At 36.1% G+C, this 14,887-nt stretch overlaps 1 long non-coding RNA gene across 1 annotated transcript; it reads left to right on the top strand.

The window, feature by feature from the left end:
• Positions 1 to 859: 859 nt before the first annotated feature.
• LOC145956514 (uncharacterized) lies at positions 860 to 2,283 on the top strand. The gene is made up of 3 exons (XR_014432774.1): positions 860 to 1,331; positions 1,479 to 1,712; positions 2,213 to 2,283. It is a non-coding gene; the product is annotated as an uncharacterized LOC145956514 (long non-coding RNA).
• Positions 2,284 to 14,887: the final 12,604 nt, after the last annotated feature.

Raw genomic sequence — 14,887 nt, 5'->3', positions numbered from 1 at the left:
ATTTTCTTTATATAACTAAAATAATTATCTTGAATGGAAGTGATGAAAATATTTTTAGGATATTTTAGAATAAATATTTTTAAAATTATTTTACATTTTAAAATGATTTTCTTAAATTAAAAATTTATAAATTTGCATACCTTCCGTATATTTTTAGTTACCAAACAAACCTTTCATGTTTTAGTTTGTTACAAAACACACTTTTCATTCTCTTTCTTTTTTGTTACAAAACATACCTTTTTGTGTTTTATTTTCTTTTATAAATCATACCTTCCTTCTTTTAATATGCAACTATAGATTTTTTTGCTAAGGTTGGAGCATCTGAATGTGTTGCCCTCATGGTGTTACTTTATTATTGTTGTGTATAAGGAAGGACCTACTTGAAAGTTAAGGGGAATCTTGGCCCTATCATTTTGCACCTTCTAATTTTTTTAATATATTATATTAATCCTCATGCTATGGACCATTTATTTTAGTAAATAACATAAAATGATATATAATTAATTTTGTAAATAAAAATCAACAACAAAAATATATGCAAAGTATAATTATATTAAGAATAAGTAAAAAATAATATTAAAAAATAAATAAAAATTAACTTTTATAAATTATTGAACTTTTTTTTATATAAATTATAGCCTATATTTGAATGAAATGTTAGCATATGAAGGAGATAATGATAACCTAAGTATATACATATCTTGACATCAATTTGACTACTTGATATGACTTTTTTTTCTAAAACATATTTTTCCTAATACTAATATATTAGTAATATAAATTTTTATAATTATTCTTTTGATATTTAAAGAAAAAGAATTGTTACAGAAGTTGTTTCTTGCATATATTCATTATTTTTTAGCATATAATAGTAACAATTATTATTATTCTTATGTAAATTTTATAATTACTTTTACTTTAAAATGACGATAATTTAAAATTAATGTAATTAATGTTTTATGATACTTTTTGTATTATTTTATTTTATTTTTATAATTAACATTTATATAAAAAAGTTTTTTTTTAGAGTTTTTAAAATATTTGTATTTAATAATATAATATGTTTCAAAAATTATATTGACTAATATTTTTTATACTTATATAAAATAAATGAAAAAAAAATATTACTGCTTTATTTTTTTAGTTTCCCTCCAACCCTAAGAGTGAAATTTCCTTCTTCAAATTTCAGAAACCAACCACGAATTGAGAGGAGGTGAAAGGTGAGGTGAAGAGGAGTTGAAGAGGAGGTGAGCGTGGCTTCCCCTTGAACGGCGTCGTTCTTCATGAAAAGATTTGTCTCTCTTTTTCGCTCTCTTTTTGCTCACGAAGAGGTTTGTTTCTCTTTGTTTTTCGTTTTTGTTTTCTCTTTTTCGCTCTCTTTTTGCTCACGAAGAGGTATGTGGTTGCCGCTTCCGCTTCCGATGATTAATAGTTTATGTAAAATGCAAATCCCTAACATTATCTATTTCCTTTTTAAGATATAGAAAAGCAAAGAAACAGTGATCATCTTTGATAAAATGCAAATAATGGGCATGACTTAAACTATGATAAAGTCTTCTTTCTTTGGTATTTCTTTTTCAGATTTGAGTTTATCTATATGTTTTATTTTCGCAATTTTTAAAAGTTTCTGTTTTTTGCATTTCAGTGCTTTCACATGTGCGAAAGAAAATCGTAGAGTCTATCTGCCACTATTGTGTTCTGCGCCCATTAAGGTACATGCGGGGATGTGACCACTAACCTGTTCTATGTTTTGGTAATGAGTTTATCACAATCATTTCTTTCTGATTGAAATTTATTTAGAATTTTTTACATGTTTTGAAAGTCTGAAGTCAATTTTGATTCATATATAAAAGAAAGTCAAATTGGTATCAGCATTTGTTATAATATTCCTTTCGGGCATTATTTATGCTTTATCTTTTGAATATGCAAAAAATATGTATGGCTTCTAAATAACATGTTTTGCTTGTTCGAACAAAATTTTTTTGTAAATTTATTCTTATTTTATCTCTTATTTGAGTATGAGGTAATCAAGGGACGTGGGAAATGGAGTGAATCCCTCCACTTGATTGTTCTGTAACTGGTGAAGGATTTAAGGAAAGAACGGCCAGGAAATATTGTTGTTTATGCTCTAAATTCAATTGATCTGAGTCAGACTTTAAAATTAACAATAAAATTATATATTTGTTGATATGGTTTGGACTTGTCTTGTCAGGAACCCACTAACATTGCTGCAGTTGGATTAGAACTAGGGGCACTAACTGAAAATTCTGCAAAACTTATTTAGGAGCTGTAACACCCAAATTTTTATTATTATTATTTTAATGGCATTTTCGTAATTTTAATAAAGTTATAGGGGTATTTTGGGTTCCGGAACGGGCCGTTCCAAAAGTGAAACGGGCCGTTCCAAATGTTGAAAATGTGAGGTTTTTGTAGTCCCAGAACGGCCCAGAACGGGCCGTTCCAACAAGGAGAACGGGCCGTTCCGGAGGGAGAACGGGCCGTTCTACTGAGTTTGAGAACGGGCCGTTCTGCTTTTTGAGAACGGGCCGTTCCGGTTTTGGAACAGGCCGTTCCAGTTGAGAAATTTGCCCACGTTTGAAGGATCCGGAACGGGTCGTTCCGAAATCAGTACGGCCGTTCCGGTTGCGCCAGGAGGCCTATAAATAGGGCCAAGGGGGGGTGAAAAATTTATATTCAGTAAGAAAGTGAAATCCTAGAGAGAGAAAGAGAAGAGAGAGAGAGAGAGAGAGAGAGAGAAAGAAAGAAAGAAAAAGAGAGAAAAGGAAAAGAAAGAGGGGATCCAGAGGAGGAGACCCTGCCCAAGTTCCAACTCCGCCTATCCAGGTAAGGGGGGGAGTGAGAACCTCACTCAGGGGTGTGGGGATAATTGTTGGATAGTTGTTTGTCGGATTGGCCCCCAATCCCTTGCCGTTGTTCTGTCTGGTTTTCTATTTACTCTATTTTGTTCTTTGTTGAAGATGCCGTTGTTCTGTTTGATTTTCTATTTACTTTACTTTGTTCTTTGTTGAAGGTGCCGTTGTTCTGTTTGATTTTCTATTTACTTTACTTTGTTCTTTGTTGAAGGTGCCGTTGTTCTGTTTAATTTTCTATTTACTCTACTTTGTTTTTGTTAAAGGTGCCGTTGTTCTGTCCGATTTTCTATTTATTATACTTTGTTCTTTGTTGAAAGTAATAAATGAGTATGAAATTAATGTTAATAATAAATGAGTTTTAATATGAACAAGAATGCTCTCTGTGAATACCTATGCAGACCTTATGAGCAGTATTGATGACATGACCATGTGAAATATGGACAAATGACATGAGACCTAAGAATGGACTATTGAGACAAACTATGATTATGATACTATGACAAATAATGATATGATGTACTAAATGAAATTATGTAATAAGTTAAATGTTGAGTCCATGAGATTATGAATGTATGACATGCATCATATGCATATATTACTCCAGGTGTGCCGCTGAGGCCGCATACCCACGACTAACAAGGTGTACCTTATGGTCACCCACGATGTAACATGCTAACAAGGTGTACCTTATGGTCACCCACGACTAACAAGGTGTACCTTAGGGTCACCCACGATGTAACATGCTAACAAGGTGTACCTTAGGGTCACCAGTGATGTAACCAGGTGTACCTTAGGGTCACCAACGATGAATTGTGAATCTTCCGTATGGCGCCACATGCATGCATTTATGAGTTGAGTCCATGACATCATAAGCATGATAAATGAGTATATATATGTAATATTGACTATTTATGTATTGTTTACATGTGACTTATATATGTTGTGTGTGTGTGTGTGCTATCTAGCAGTTATTTCTGCACCTGAAACTGAGTGAGATGTTTCTCACTCCCTTGTTGTTTTTGTATATGTTTTAAATTGTGTTGCAGATGATCAGCATCATGGGGATGTTGGTGATGAGGCTTAAGGCTTCAGTGGGGCATGCTCTGATAGGATGTGGCATCGGGCATAGCTAGGCTTGTTTTTTTTAGGGATGTTATTGTTTTAAAAGCTTTAATTTTCTCTTCTTATGTAATTTTGAACGTTCTTGAGAAAAGATCAAAATGTACATCTTTGTTATATTTTATTACATGATTTGGAAAATATAAATTGATTCCTAACCAGGAGGCACTGCCACCTTTACTGGAGTTAATTTATATTTCCTTTATTATTATTTGTATATATATGATTTCTTTTTTTTCACTAAATTGTATTGAAAATCTTAACTTCTTTTCTTTTATAATTCTTTTACACTGTAGTTATGATTTATGAGTTACGAATGTGAATCTTCTACCTTGTGATATTTGAAATATTTGTCAACTATGAAAGATTTTATTTACCCAAAAAGAAGAAAAGAAATATTTTATTGTTACATTTGTTGTATATTAATAATGGGGTAGAGGGTGTCACATTTAGTGGTATCAGAGCAGGTCGATCTAATCGACCGTGAGTTATGAGTTTACTATGCTTACTTGATTTACTATGTTTATTTGGTACATGAATGATGGACTAAACTGATTGTTAAACTTGTTGGTATGCTAGTATGATGATTGATTATGTTTATTGATTGTATTATTTTCTTAGACTATGGCTGGTAGAAATGATCGTGCGATTGCCGATGCTCTTCAAGCATTAGCACAAGCTATGAATAATAACAATAGGACTGAAGTTACTCCTAACTGGTTGGAGCAATTTCAACGAAATCACCCACCTACCTTTAAAGGAGGATATGACCCAGATGCTGCTATGAAAATTTTCAATGTTATGGATTGTCAATGTTATGGATTGTCCCATCGCTCAGAAGGTGAAGTTGGCCACATTCATGTTGACTGCTGATGCTCACTTTTGGTGGGAAGGAGCACTTCGGAGGATGATTGATGGAGGGGTGCACTTGAATTGGGACAACTTCAAGAAGGTCTTTCTTGAGAAGTATTTCCCGGATGATGTGACACCCTTACTACCCAACACATATTGTAATAAATCTTTCAATTACAGTAAAAGGGTTCACATGAGAAACTTCGAACAACCACATTAGCAGAAATATAACACATAACACACAAGAGTTTTTACAATTTGTTTTTAAAATAATATTACAGTACCAAATTCACACGAATATTTCGCTCCTAAAAAATCCTTTGCCCCGATGTCACAATATCAGAGCATTTCCCAAAATAAAACTGTTGGCATCCTATATGCCACTTGCAGCCGGATCCTCTCCACCTAAAATATCCACAATTTATACGGTGAGAAAAGAAGATATCTATATGCAAAGTACATCCAAACACAGCATGTTAAAATCTCATCATATTTTCTTTATTTAATAAAATATTTACAAGCATGTATCATAATTTATCAATCCATCACAATCCATTTAAATTTTATAATTAACACTATCATTTTTACCTTTCCTCATTCACATCAATATAACAATTATCTCAACATCTATAATTCATGCCAATTTCACAATTAACATTATGCCAAGACCTCGCCATATCTGACACAAGTGATACAGGTTAATTGCCTCACTCAACCCACACCAGACCAGGGTCATGCCCTCCCTGTAGCATCACTTACCCAGGGGCCATGCCATCCCTAGTCTTTTGGTGTGAGGAAACACAATCACATTACAATCAATACAATCTCTTGCAATTAACCCCATGTCAGGGCTGCCATAAACGACATAAATGGTGTGTGTTAATTGTCTTACTCATCCCACACCATGCTAGGGTCACGCCCTCCCTGTAGCACCACATACCCAGGGGCCGTGCCATCCCTAGTCATTAGTGTGAGACATCACAATCACATACAACATCTCAACTTATGATTCAAAGTCACATCAAGATTATCCATTAACAAGTAATATAATAATAACTTTCATTAATATAATAATCAATTAGAATAATTAGGATAAATTATAAAACCCCTCATTATTCCAAAATCTAGCTCACCGCATTTTCATTACAATATAGTGAAAAACAAGAAATCATATATATACAGATAATAACAAATATAAATTAACTCCAGTAAAGGTGGCAGTGCCTCCTAGTTAGGAATCAATTTATATCTTCAATAGAATAATTATTCCAAATTATAAATTATATATACAGATAATAATAAGGAAATATAAATTAATTCCAGTAAAGGTGGCAGTGCCTCCTAGTTAGGAATCCATTTATATTTTCATGGTATATTTAAATTCTCAAGTAAGTAGGAAACTTAAAAGAACTAACGGGAAATAAGGAGTCTCAGCCTTCCATTCAGATAAATTAAACGTGATCCTAAGAAATTCTACCCAATACCCTCATATACTCTACATATAAATAATCCCCTTTTCCCCCCGTACCTGAATAGATAGGAACTTGGGCAGAACCTCCTCCTCTCTTTCCTTAAACAGTAACTGGAACTAGGGCAGAACCTCCACTTCTCTCCTTAAACAATAACCGGAACTAGGACAGAATCTCCTCCTCAAGATTCCTCTTTCTCTCCCTCCTCTTTCTCTCTCTCTCTCTCTCTCTAAAATTTTTCACCCTTCTCAGTTATAATTTTTCACCCCCCCATGCCTCCTATTTATAGGCAATCTGGGTTACCCGGAACGGCCCGTACCGATTTCGGAACGGCCCGTTCTGGAACCTTCGAATCTGTGCAAAATTTTCAACTGGAACGGCCCGTTCTAAAATTGGAACGGCCCGTTTCCAAAAAGCAGAACGGCCCGTTCTAAAACCAGAACGGCCCGTTCTCACTCTCAGCAGAACGGCCCGTTCTCCCTCCGGAACGGCCCGTTCTCCTTCCGGAACGGCCCGTTCTGGGCCCGTTCCCAACTTAAAATTTCAGTATCCTTTTATTGCTTGGAACGGCCCGTTCCAACTTTGGAACAGCCCGTTCCAAGTTACCCATTTACCCCTCAAACTTTAATAAAACTGCAAAAATGCCATTAATATTTACAAAAATACCCCTAAAACTTAATAAATTTACGAAAAGACTCAATAATAATATTAAAATAATAGGGTGTTACAATTCTCCCCTCCTTTTAAAAATTTCGTCCTCGAAATTACCTGAAGTAAATAAAAATGGATATGACGCTCTCATCTTCTCCTCTAGTTCCCAAGTAGCACTTTCTGGTGTAGCTCCTCCCCAAATAACTTTCACCAAAGGAATTTCTTTACCCCTAAGTTGCTTTACCATTCGATCCTCGACTCTCACAGGGGTTGCTTCCACCGTTAGATTCTCTTTAACCTCAATATGATCCGATTCAATCACATGTGAAGGATCATGGACGTATTTTCGAAGTTGAGAAATATGAAAAACATCATGAAGATTTGACAGATTAGGAGGCAAAGCAATTTGGTAGGCAACATTACCGACTCTTTTTAGAATTTGAAAAGGACCAATAAATCGAGGAGTAAGTTTTCTGGATTTTAATGCCCTGCCAACCCCAGTCCATGGAGTGACTTTTAAGAACACATGGTCACCTTCTTGAAATTCCAAATCCTTTCTCCTCCTGTCAGCATAATTTTTCTGTCTATTCTGAGCTGTCCTCATCCTTTCTTGTATCAATCTAACCTTTTCAGTGGTTTGTTGCACAATCTCAGGTCCTAAGATGATATTATCACCAGGCTCGCACCAACACAAAGGAGTCCTACACCTCCTACCATACAAGGCTTCATAGGGTGCCATACCTATGCTAGAGTGGTAACTATTATTATAGGTAAACTCTATCAAAGGTAAAAGACTATCCCAACTTCCCCCTTGGTCCAACACACAGGCTCTAAGCAAATCCTCTAAAGATTGAATAGTCCTCTCAGTCTGACCATCAGTTTGAGGGTGGTAAGCTGAACTAAGTCTCAGTTGGGTTCCCAAAGCTTGTTGTAGGCTCTCCCAAAACCTAGAGGTGAATCTAGGGTCCCTATCTGAAACTATGCTAGATGGTATCCCATGTAATCTCACAATCTCATCAATATACAATCTAGCCAATTTTTCTAGAGAATACTTAATGTTAATAGGTAAGAAATGTGCACTCTTAGTCAACCTATCAACTATAACCCAAATGGAATCATGTCCTCTCCTAGTCCTAGGCAAAGCAACTACAAAATCCATGGAAATGCTATCCCATTTCCACTCGGGTATACTCAAAGGCTGAAGTAGTCCTGAAGGTTTTTGATGCTCTATTTTAGCCTTCTGACACACTAAACAGGCACTCACAAATTCAGCTATATCTTTCTTCATCCTAGGCCACCAGAATATCTTCCTAAGGTCATGATACATCTTAGTTGCTCCTGGGTGAAAACTAAGCTTGCTCCTATGACCTTCCTCTAGGATCAATCGTCTAAGCGTAGGATCACTAGGCACACATACTCGGTCTTTAAATCTTACCACTCCATCTACACCCAAGGTAAATTCTCCTTCAATCCCTTTCCCTATAGCATCACGTCTAGCTACTAGAAATGAATCCACTATTTGTGCTTCTCCAATTTCCTTCAACAGCTCACTAGTCACCCGAGTCATACCTAGTCTCACACTACTATGAGTCACCTCACAAATCAGACTTAAGTCTCTAAATTGTGCCAAAAGGTCCATCTCCCTAATCATAAGAGAAGACAACTGCAAAGATTTCCTACTCAAAGCATCAGCTACCACATTAGCTTTTCCTGGATGATAACTAAGATCAAAATCATACTCCTTAAGGAACTCCAACCATCTCCTTTGCCTCATATTTAATTCCTTTTGATCAAACAAATACCTAAGACTCTTATGATCACTAAACACTTCAAATTTTGAACCATACAAATAATGTCTCCAAATCTTAAGTGTGAACACCACTGCTGCTAATTCAAGATCATGGGTGGGGTAATTCCTCTCATGTATTTTTAATTGCCTAGATGCATAAGATACGACCTTTCCTTCTTGCATTAACACTCCACCCAAACCCATCTTAGAAGCGTCACAATAAATCACAAAAGTCTTGCTAAGATCAGGCAATACTAAAACAGGTGCACTAGTCAATTTTTCCTTAAGGGCTCGGAAACTATCCTCACATTTACTATCCCATACAAACATAACTCCTTTCCTAGTCAAACTTGTCAAGGGTAATGCTAACTTAGAGAATCCTTCTATGAATCTTCTATAGTATCCAGCCAATCCAAGGAAACTTCTAATCTCACTAACTGACTTAGGTGTCTCCCAATTAAGCACAACCTCAACCTTAGATGGATCCACTGCTATTCCCCCACTTGAAATTACATGTCCTAAGAAACTCACCTCCTCAAGCCAAAAATCACACTTAGACAATTTAGCATAAAGTTGTTTCTCCCTGAGGGTTTGTAGTACTACCCTTAAGTGTTCTTCATGCTCCTCTTTAGTCTTAGAATAAACTAGTATGTCATCTATGAAGACAACTACAAATTTATCCAAGTACGGATGAAGAATCCGGTTCATGTAATCCATAAAAATTGCAGGAGCATTCGTCACACCAAAAGGCATTACTAGATACTCATAGTGTCCATAACGGGTCCTAAATGCTGTCTTAGGTACATCTTCACTCTTAACTCTAATCTGATGGTACCCTGATCTAAGATCGATTTTACTAAACACACAAGCACCTACCAACTGATCCATAAGATCATCTATCCTAGGCAACGGATATTTGTTCTTAATGGTCACCTTGTTCAACTGGCGATAATCTACACACAACCGCATACTACCATCCTTCTTTTTGACTAGAAGTACGGGTGCTCCCCAAGGTGATACACTAGGCCTCACAAACCCCTTTTTCAACAAGTCTTCTATTTGTTTCTTTAGTTCCACTAACTCTATGGGTGACATCCTGTAAGGTGCAATAGAGATAGGTCCTGTTCCTGGAACTAAATCTATGGAAAATTCTACTTCTCTTCTGGGTGGTAAGCTAGACACATCAGAAAAGACATCCGAAAAGTCACACACAACAGGCAGTTCATTTACCAAAACATTTTTCTCGGAATTCAGAGAAGCTAACAACATGTATACTTGGGCATCTTCTTGCAAAGATACCTTAACTTGGTTGGCAGTCAAATAATCCTTACTCACTTTTTCAACAGACTCCCCAAAGATAATAGATTTACTAGCACAATTCAAAAGGACATGATTGGAAGATAACCAGTCCATACCCAAAATAACATCTAGTTGACTTAGAGGTAAACAAATTAAGTCAACCATGAAATCTCTACCTTCAACAGTCAGAGGACACTTTGAACAGACATCAGAAGTGATTACCGATTCACTAGTGGGTGTTTCGACAATTAACTCAAAAGACAAGGAAGAGACAGGTAATTTTAGTTTAGACACACACGCATGTGATATGAAAGAGTGAGTCGCACCAGAATCATATAAAACGGTTAAAGGAGTTCCATTAATGAAACACATACCCTGAATTAAGTCTTCGGATTGAGTAGCTTCAGCACCACTCAAAGCAAATACTCTTCCTGTGGTTCGAGGTTTGCTAGCGCTCCCTCCAGCCTCTGTTATTTCTTTCCTACTCTGAGGGCATTCACTAGCTTTATGTCCCTCTGCTTTACATTTGAAGCATATCATTATCCTTTGCATCCGACAATCAACTGCCCTATGACCTGGCTTTCCACATTTAAAACAGTTGTTGTGTGGAACAAAACCCACACTTCCCCTTCCAGAAGTTTGGCTAACCATTGGAACTTGGCTTCTTTGTTGCGTAGAACCTTGATGATTCACCTTAGAACTTGAGTCCCCTACAAACTTGGTATAAGGTTTATTCTTATTAGCTGAACCAAACTTAGTATTTCTCATCGGTCCTCCACTCTTATAATGAGTTACCCTAGCTCGGTTGTCCTCATCAAATACTCTGCACTTGTTTACCAATTCATGGTAGTGAGTGATCCCTTGATAATTGAACACTTGTTTGATCTCAGGGCGAAGACCGCTCACAAACTTCACGCATTTGTCCTCCTCATTGTCTACACCATCATACATAGGGCAAAATCTAACTAAGTCTTCAAATTTAGTCATGTATTCAGCCACAGAATTCTCTCCTTGTTTCAATTCAAGGAATTCCACCTGTTTCTTATGTCTCACATCTCGGGGAAAATATTTCTCCAAGAACAGCCGCTTGAAGTTATCCCAGTTTACTTGAGTTCCCGCAGCCATCATTCTTTGCAAAGCACCTTGCCACCAGATGCCAGCCTCTCCAGAAAGCATAAAAACGGCCAAAGTTACCTTCTGTATCAAAGGACATCCCATAGCTTGGAATATCTTTTCAATTTCAAAAATCCAATCAGCAGCTCCATCGGGATTATAGCCTCCACGAAAGCTTGGCGGATTATTTCGCTGAAATCTCTCTAGCCAATCTATCTCTGGTCGTTGGTTCAGATTACCAATAGCCTGAGCCATCGCTTGCAGAGCATCAGCGATTGCACGATCGTTTCTACCTCCTGCCATTGTTTTTCTGTCCTCCCAGAAAAGTTAACAATCATACTCTAAAACAACAAATTTAATCAATCGTTTATATCAATAAATTCAACAATCAATTTACTACACCATTCATCTACCAAACAAGCATAGCAGACTCATAACTTACGGCCGATTGAATCGACATGCTCTGATACCACTAAATGTGACACCCTTACTACCCCAACACATATTGTAATAAATCTTTCAATTAAGTTAAAAGGGTTCACATGAGAAACTTCGAACAACCACATTAGCAGAAATATAACACATAACACACAAGAGTTTTTACAATTTGTTTTTAAAATAATATTACAGTACCAAATTCACACGAATATTTCGCTCCTAAAAAATCCTTTGCCCCGATGTCACAATATCAGAGCATTTCCCAAAATAAAACTGTTGGCATCCTATATGCCACTTGCAGCCGGATCCTCTCCACCTAAAATATCCACAATTTATACGGTGAGAAAAGAAGATATCTATATGCAAAGTACATCCAAACACAGCATGTTAAAATCTCATCATATTTTCTTTATTTAATAAAATATTTACAAGCATGTATCATAATTTATCAATCCATCACAATCCATTTAAATTTTATAATTAACACTATCATTTTTACCTTTCCTCATTCACATCAATATAACAATTATCTCAACATCTATAATTCATGCCAATTTCACAATTAACATTATGCCAAGACCTCGCCATATCTGACACAAGTGATACAGGTTAATTGCCTCACTCAACCCACACCAGACCAGGGTCATGCCCTCCCTGTAGCATCACTTACCCAGGGGCCATGCCATCCCTAGTCTTTTGGTGTGAGGAAACACAATCACATTACAATCAATACAATCTCTTGCAATTAACCCCATGTCAGGGCTGCCATAAACGACATAAGTGGTGTGTGTTAATTGTCTTACTCATCCCACACCATGCTAGGGTCACGCCCTCCCTGTAGCACCACATACCCAGGGGTCGTGCCATCCCTAGTCATTAGTGTGAGACATCACAATCACATACAACATCTCAACTTATGATTCAAAGTCACATCAAGATTATCCATTAACAAGTAATATAATAATAACTTTCATTAATATAATAATCAATTAGAATAATTAGGATAAATTATAAAACCCCTCATTATTCCAAAATCTAGCTCACCGCATTTTCATTACAATATAGTGAAAAACAAGAAATCATATATATACAGATAATAACAAATATAAATTAACTCCAGTAAAGGTGGCAGTGCCTCCTAGTTAGGAATCAATTTATATCTTCAATAGAATAATTATTCCAAATTATAAATTATATATACAGATAATAATAAGGAAATATAAATTAATTCCAGTAAAGGTGGCAGTGCCTCCTAGTTAGGAATCCATTTATATTTTCATGGTATATTTAAATTCTCAAGTAAGTAGGAAACTTAAAAGAACTAACGGGAAATAAGGAGTCTCAGCCTTCCATTCAGATAAATTAAACGTGATCCTAAGAAATTCTACCCAATACCCTCATATACTCTACATATAAATAATCCCCTTTTCCCCCCGTACCTGAATAGATAGGAACTTGGGCAGAACCTCCTCCTCTCTTTCCTTAAAGAGTAACTGGAACTAGGGCAGAACCTCCACTTCTCTCCTTAAACAATAACCGGAACTAGGACAGAATCTCCTCCTCAAGATTCCTCTTTCTCTCCCTCCTCTTTCTCTCTCTCTCTCTCTCTCTAAAATTTTTCACCCTTCTCAGTTATAATTTTTCACCCCCCATGCCTCCTATTTATAGGCAATCTGGGTTACCCGGAACGGCCCGTACCGATTTCGGAACGGCCCGTTCTGGAACCTTCGAATCTGTGCAAAATTTTCAACTGGAACGGCCCGTTCTAAAATTGGAACGGCCCGTTTCCAAAAAGCAGAACGGCCCGTTCTAAAACCAGAACGGCCCGTTCTCACTCTCAGCAGAACGGCCCGTTCTCCCTCCGGAATGGCCCGTTCTCCTTCCGGAACGGCCCGTTCTGGGCCCGTTCCCAACTTAAAATTTCAGTATCCTTTTATTGCTTGGAACGGCCCGTTCCAACTTTGGAACAGCCCGTTCCAAGTTACCCATTTACCCCTCAAACTTTAATAAAACTGCAAAAATGCCATTAATATTTACAAAAATACCCCTAAAACTTAATAAATTTACGAAAAGACTCAATAATAATATTAAAATAATAGGGTGTTACAGATGATGTGAGAAGTCGGAAAGAAATATTTTATTGTTACATTTGTTGTATATTAATAATGGGGTAGAGGGTGTCACAGGAGCTAAGTTGTAACTTAAGACACAGGGTGAAAACTTTTCTCACAAAAGATCAAAGCAAAAGAAGACCAACGTAGAATTTTTGTTCATTTTAGTAATTACTTGTTTGCAAGTCCTCCAGAGGGGGGAAAGCTAAATTATTCTATAATTTCTTCCATTTCTTCTGCTCTTTATGATTATAAAATAAACTTTACTCAGAAATTGTTGATTGAAGCTGGATTTGCTTGTTAATCATAATTAAATAGTTCATTTCTAAAGCTGAATTGCAGAATAGAAAACTGCAAGTTTATCATTGTGCAGTATCAATATGCAAATTACTCAAGTCCCCTCTACAAAGTAACTGGAAAAGGGTTTCTAAAGCTTCAGTTAATTAATCAGAGATCATATATTTCTCATTTGCACTATTTTCTGGTGGCTTGTCAAACGTAAGCTGTCATTAATTTGAACTTGCTTGATCAAGTGGATGTTAGTATTCTATGATTCTTTACAAACCAAATTGTATGCCCAAATTATTTTGAAGTAGGTTTGGGTCCATGAGAATATTCTAACCTTTTCTTTTTAAATAGTATTAACAAATCCCTTTAAAGGTTACGTTGTGGGATGAGTGATCATTATCTTGTTTGTTTCTCTCCTTTTCAGTTTGTCTTTTTTGTTCACTTTTGTTCTGCTTTTGTAGTATTTTCCTTTTAGATACCAAGTCTTAGCATTACCTCTTCAAATTTTGCTATTCCTATAAAATCTAGTGAGAGCACGAGTGGGAGGTGTTAATTTTGGCCTTATAACTATATATATATCGATGGTTGAGATTAACTCCTCTTATGCTGTCATCTCTCACCCGATAAGCTTCCTATAGGCTATATATGTGCGTATATATCAATTGAATTATTATTATTGGACTATCCCTCCCCTACCAGATAGACAAGAACTCTAATTGAAGCAACTATCACAAAAAGAAATGTATTATACATTGCTTCTTACTTTGAACTTGGTAAGAACAGTATTACTATTGTAGTTTTATTTTATTCATTTGATGTTATATTCATTGTCTAAACTATTATATATTATAATTAGATTGATGATCCTTAGTTTTGGTCAAGGTC

Source organism: Cajanus cajan, chromosome 3 (genome assembly GCF_000230855.2).
Source record: "Cajanus cajan strain Asha chromosome 3, NIPB_CcT2T_4, whole genome shotgun sequence".
Taxonomy (NCBI): domain Eukaryota; kingdom Viridiplantae; phylum Streptophyta; class Magnoliopsida; order Fabales; family Fabaceae; genus Cajanus; species Cajanus cajan.
Note: the sequence above shows the minus strand (reverse complement) of the source record. Positions and strands in the feature narration are given on the sequence as shown.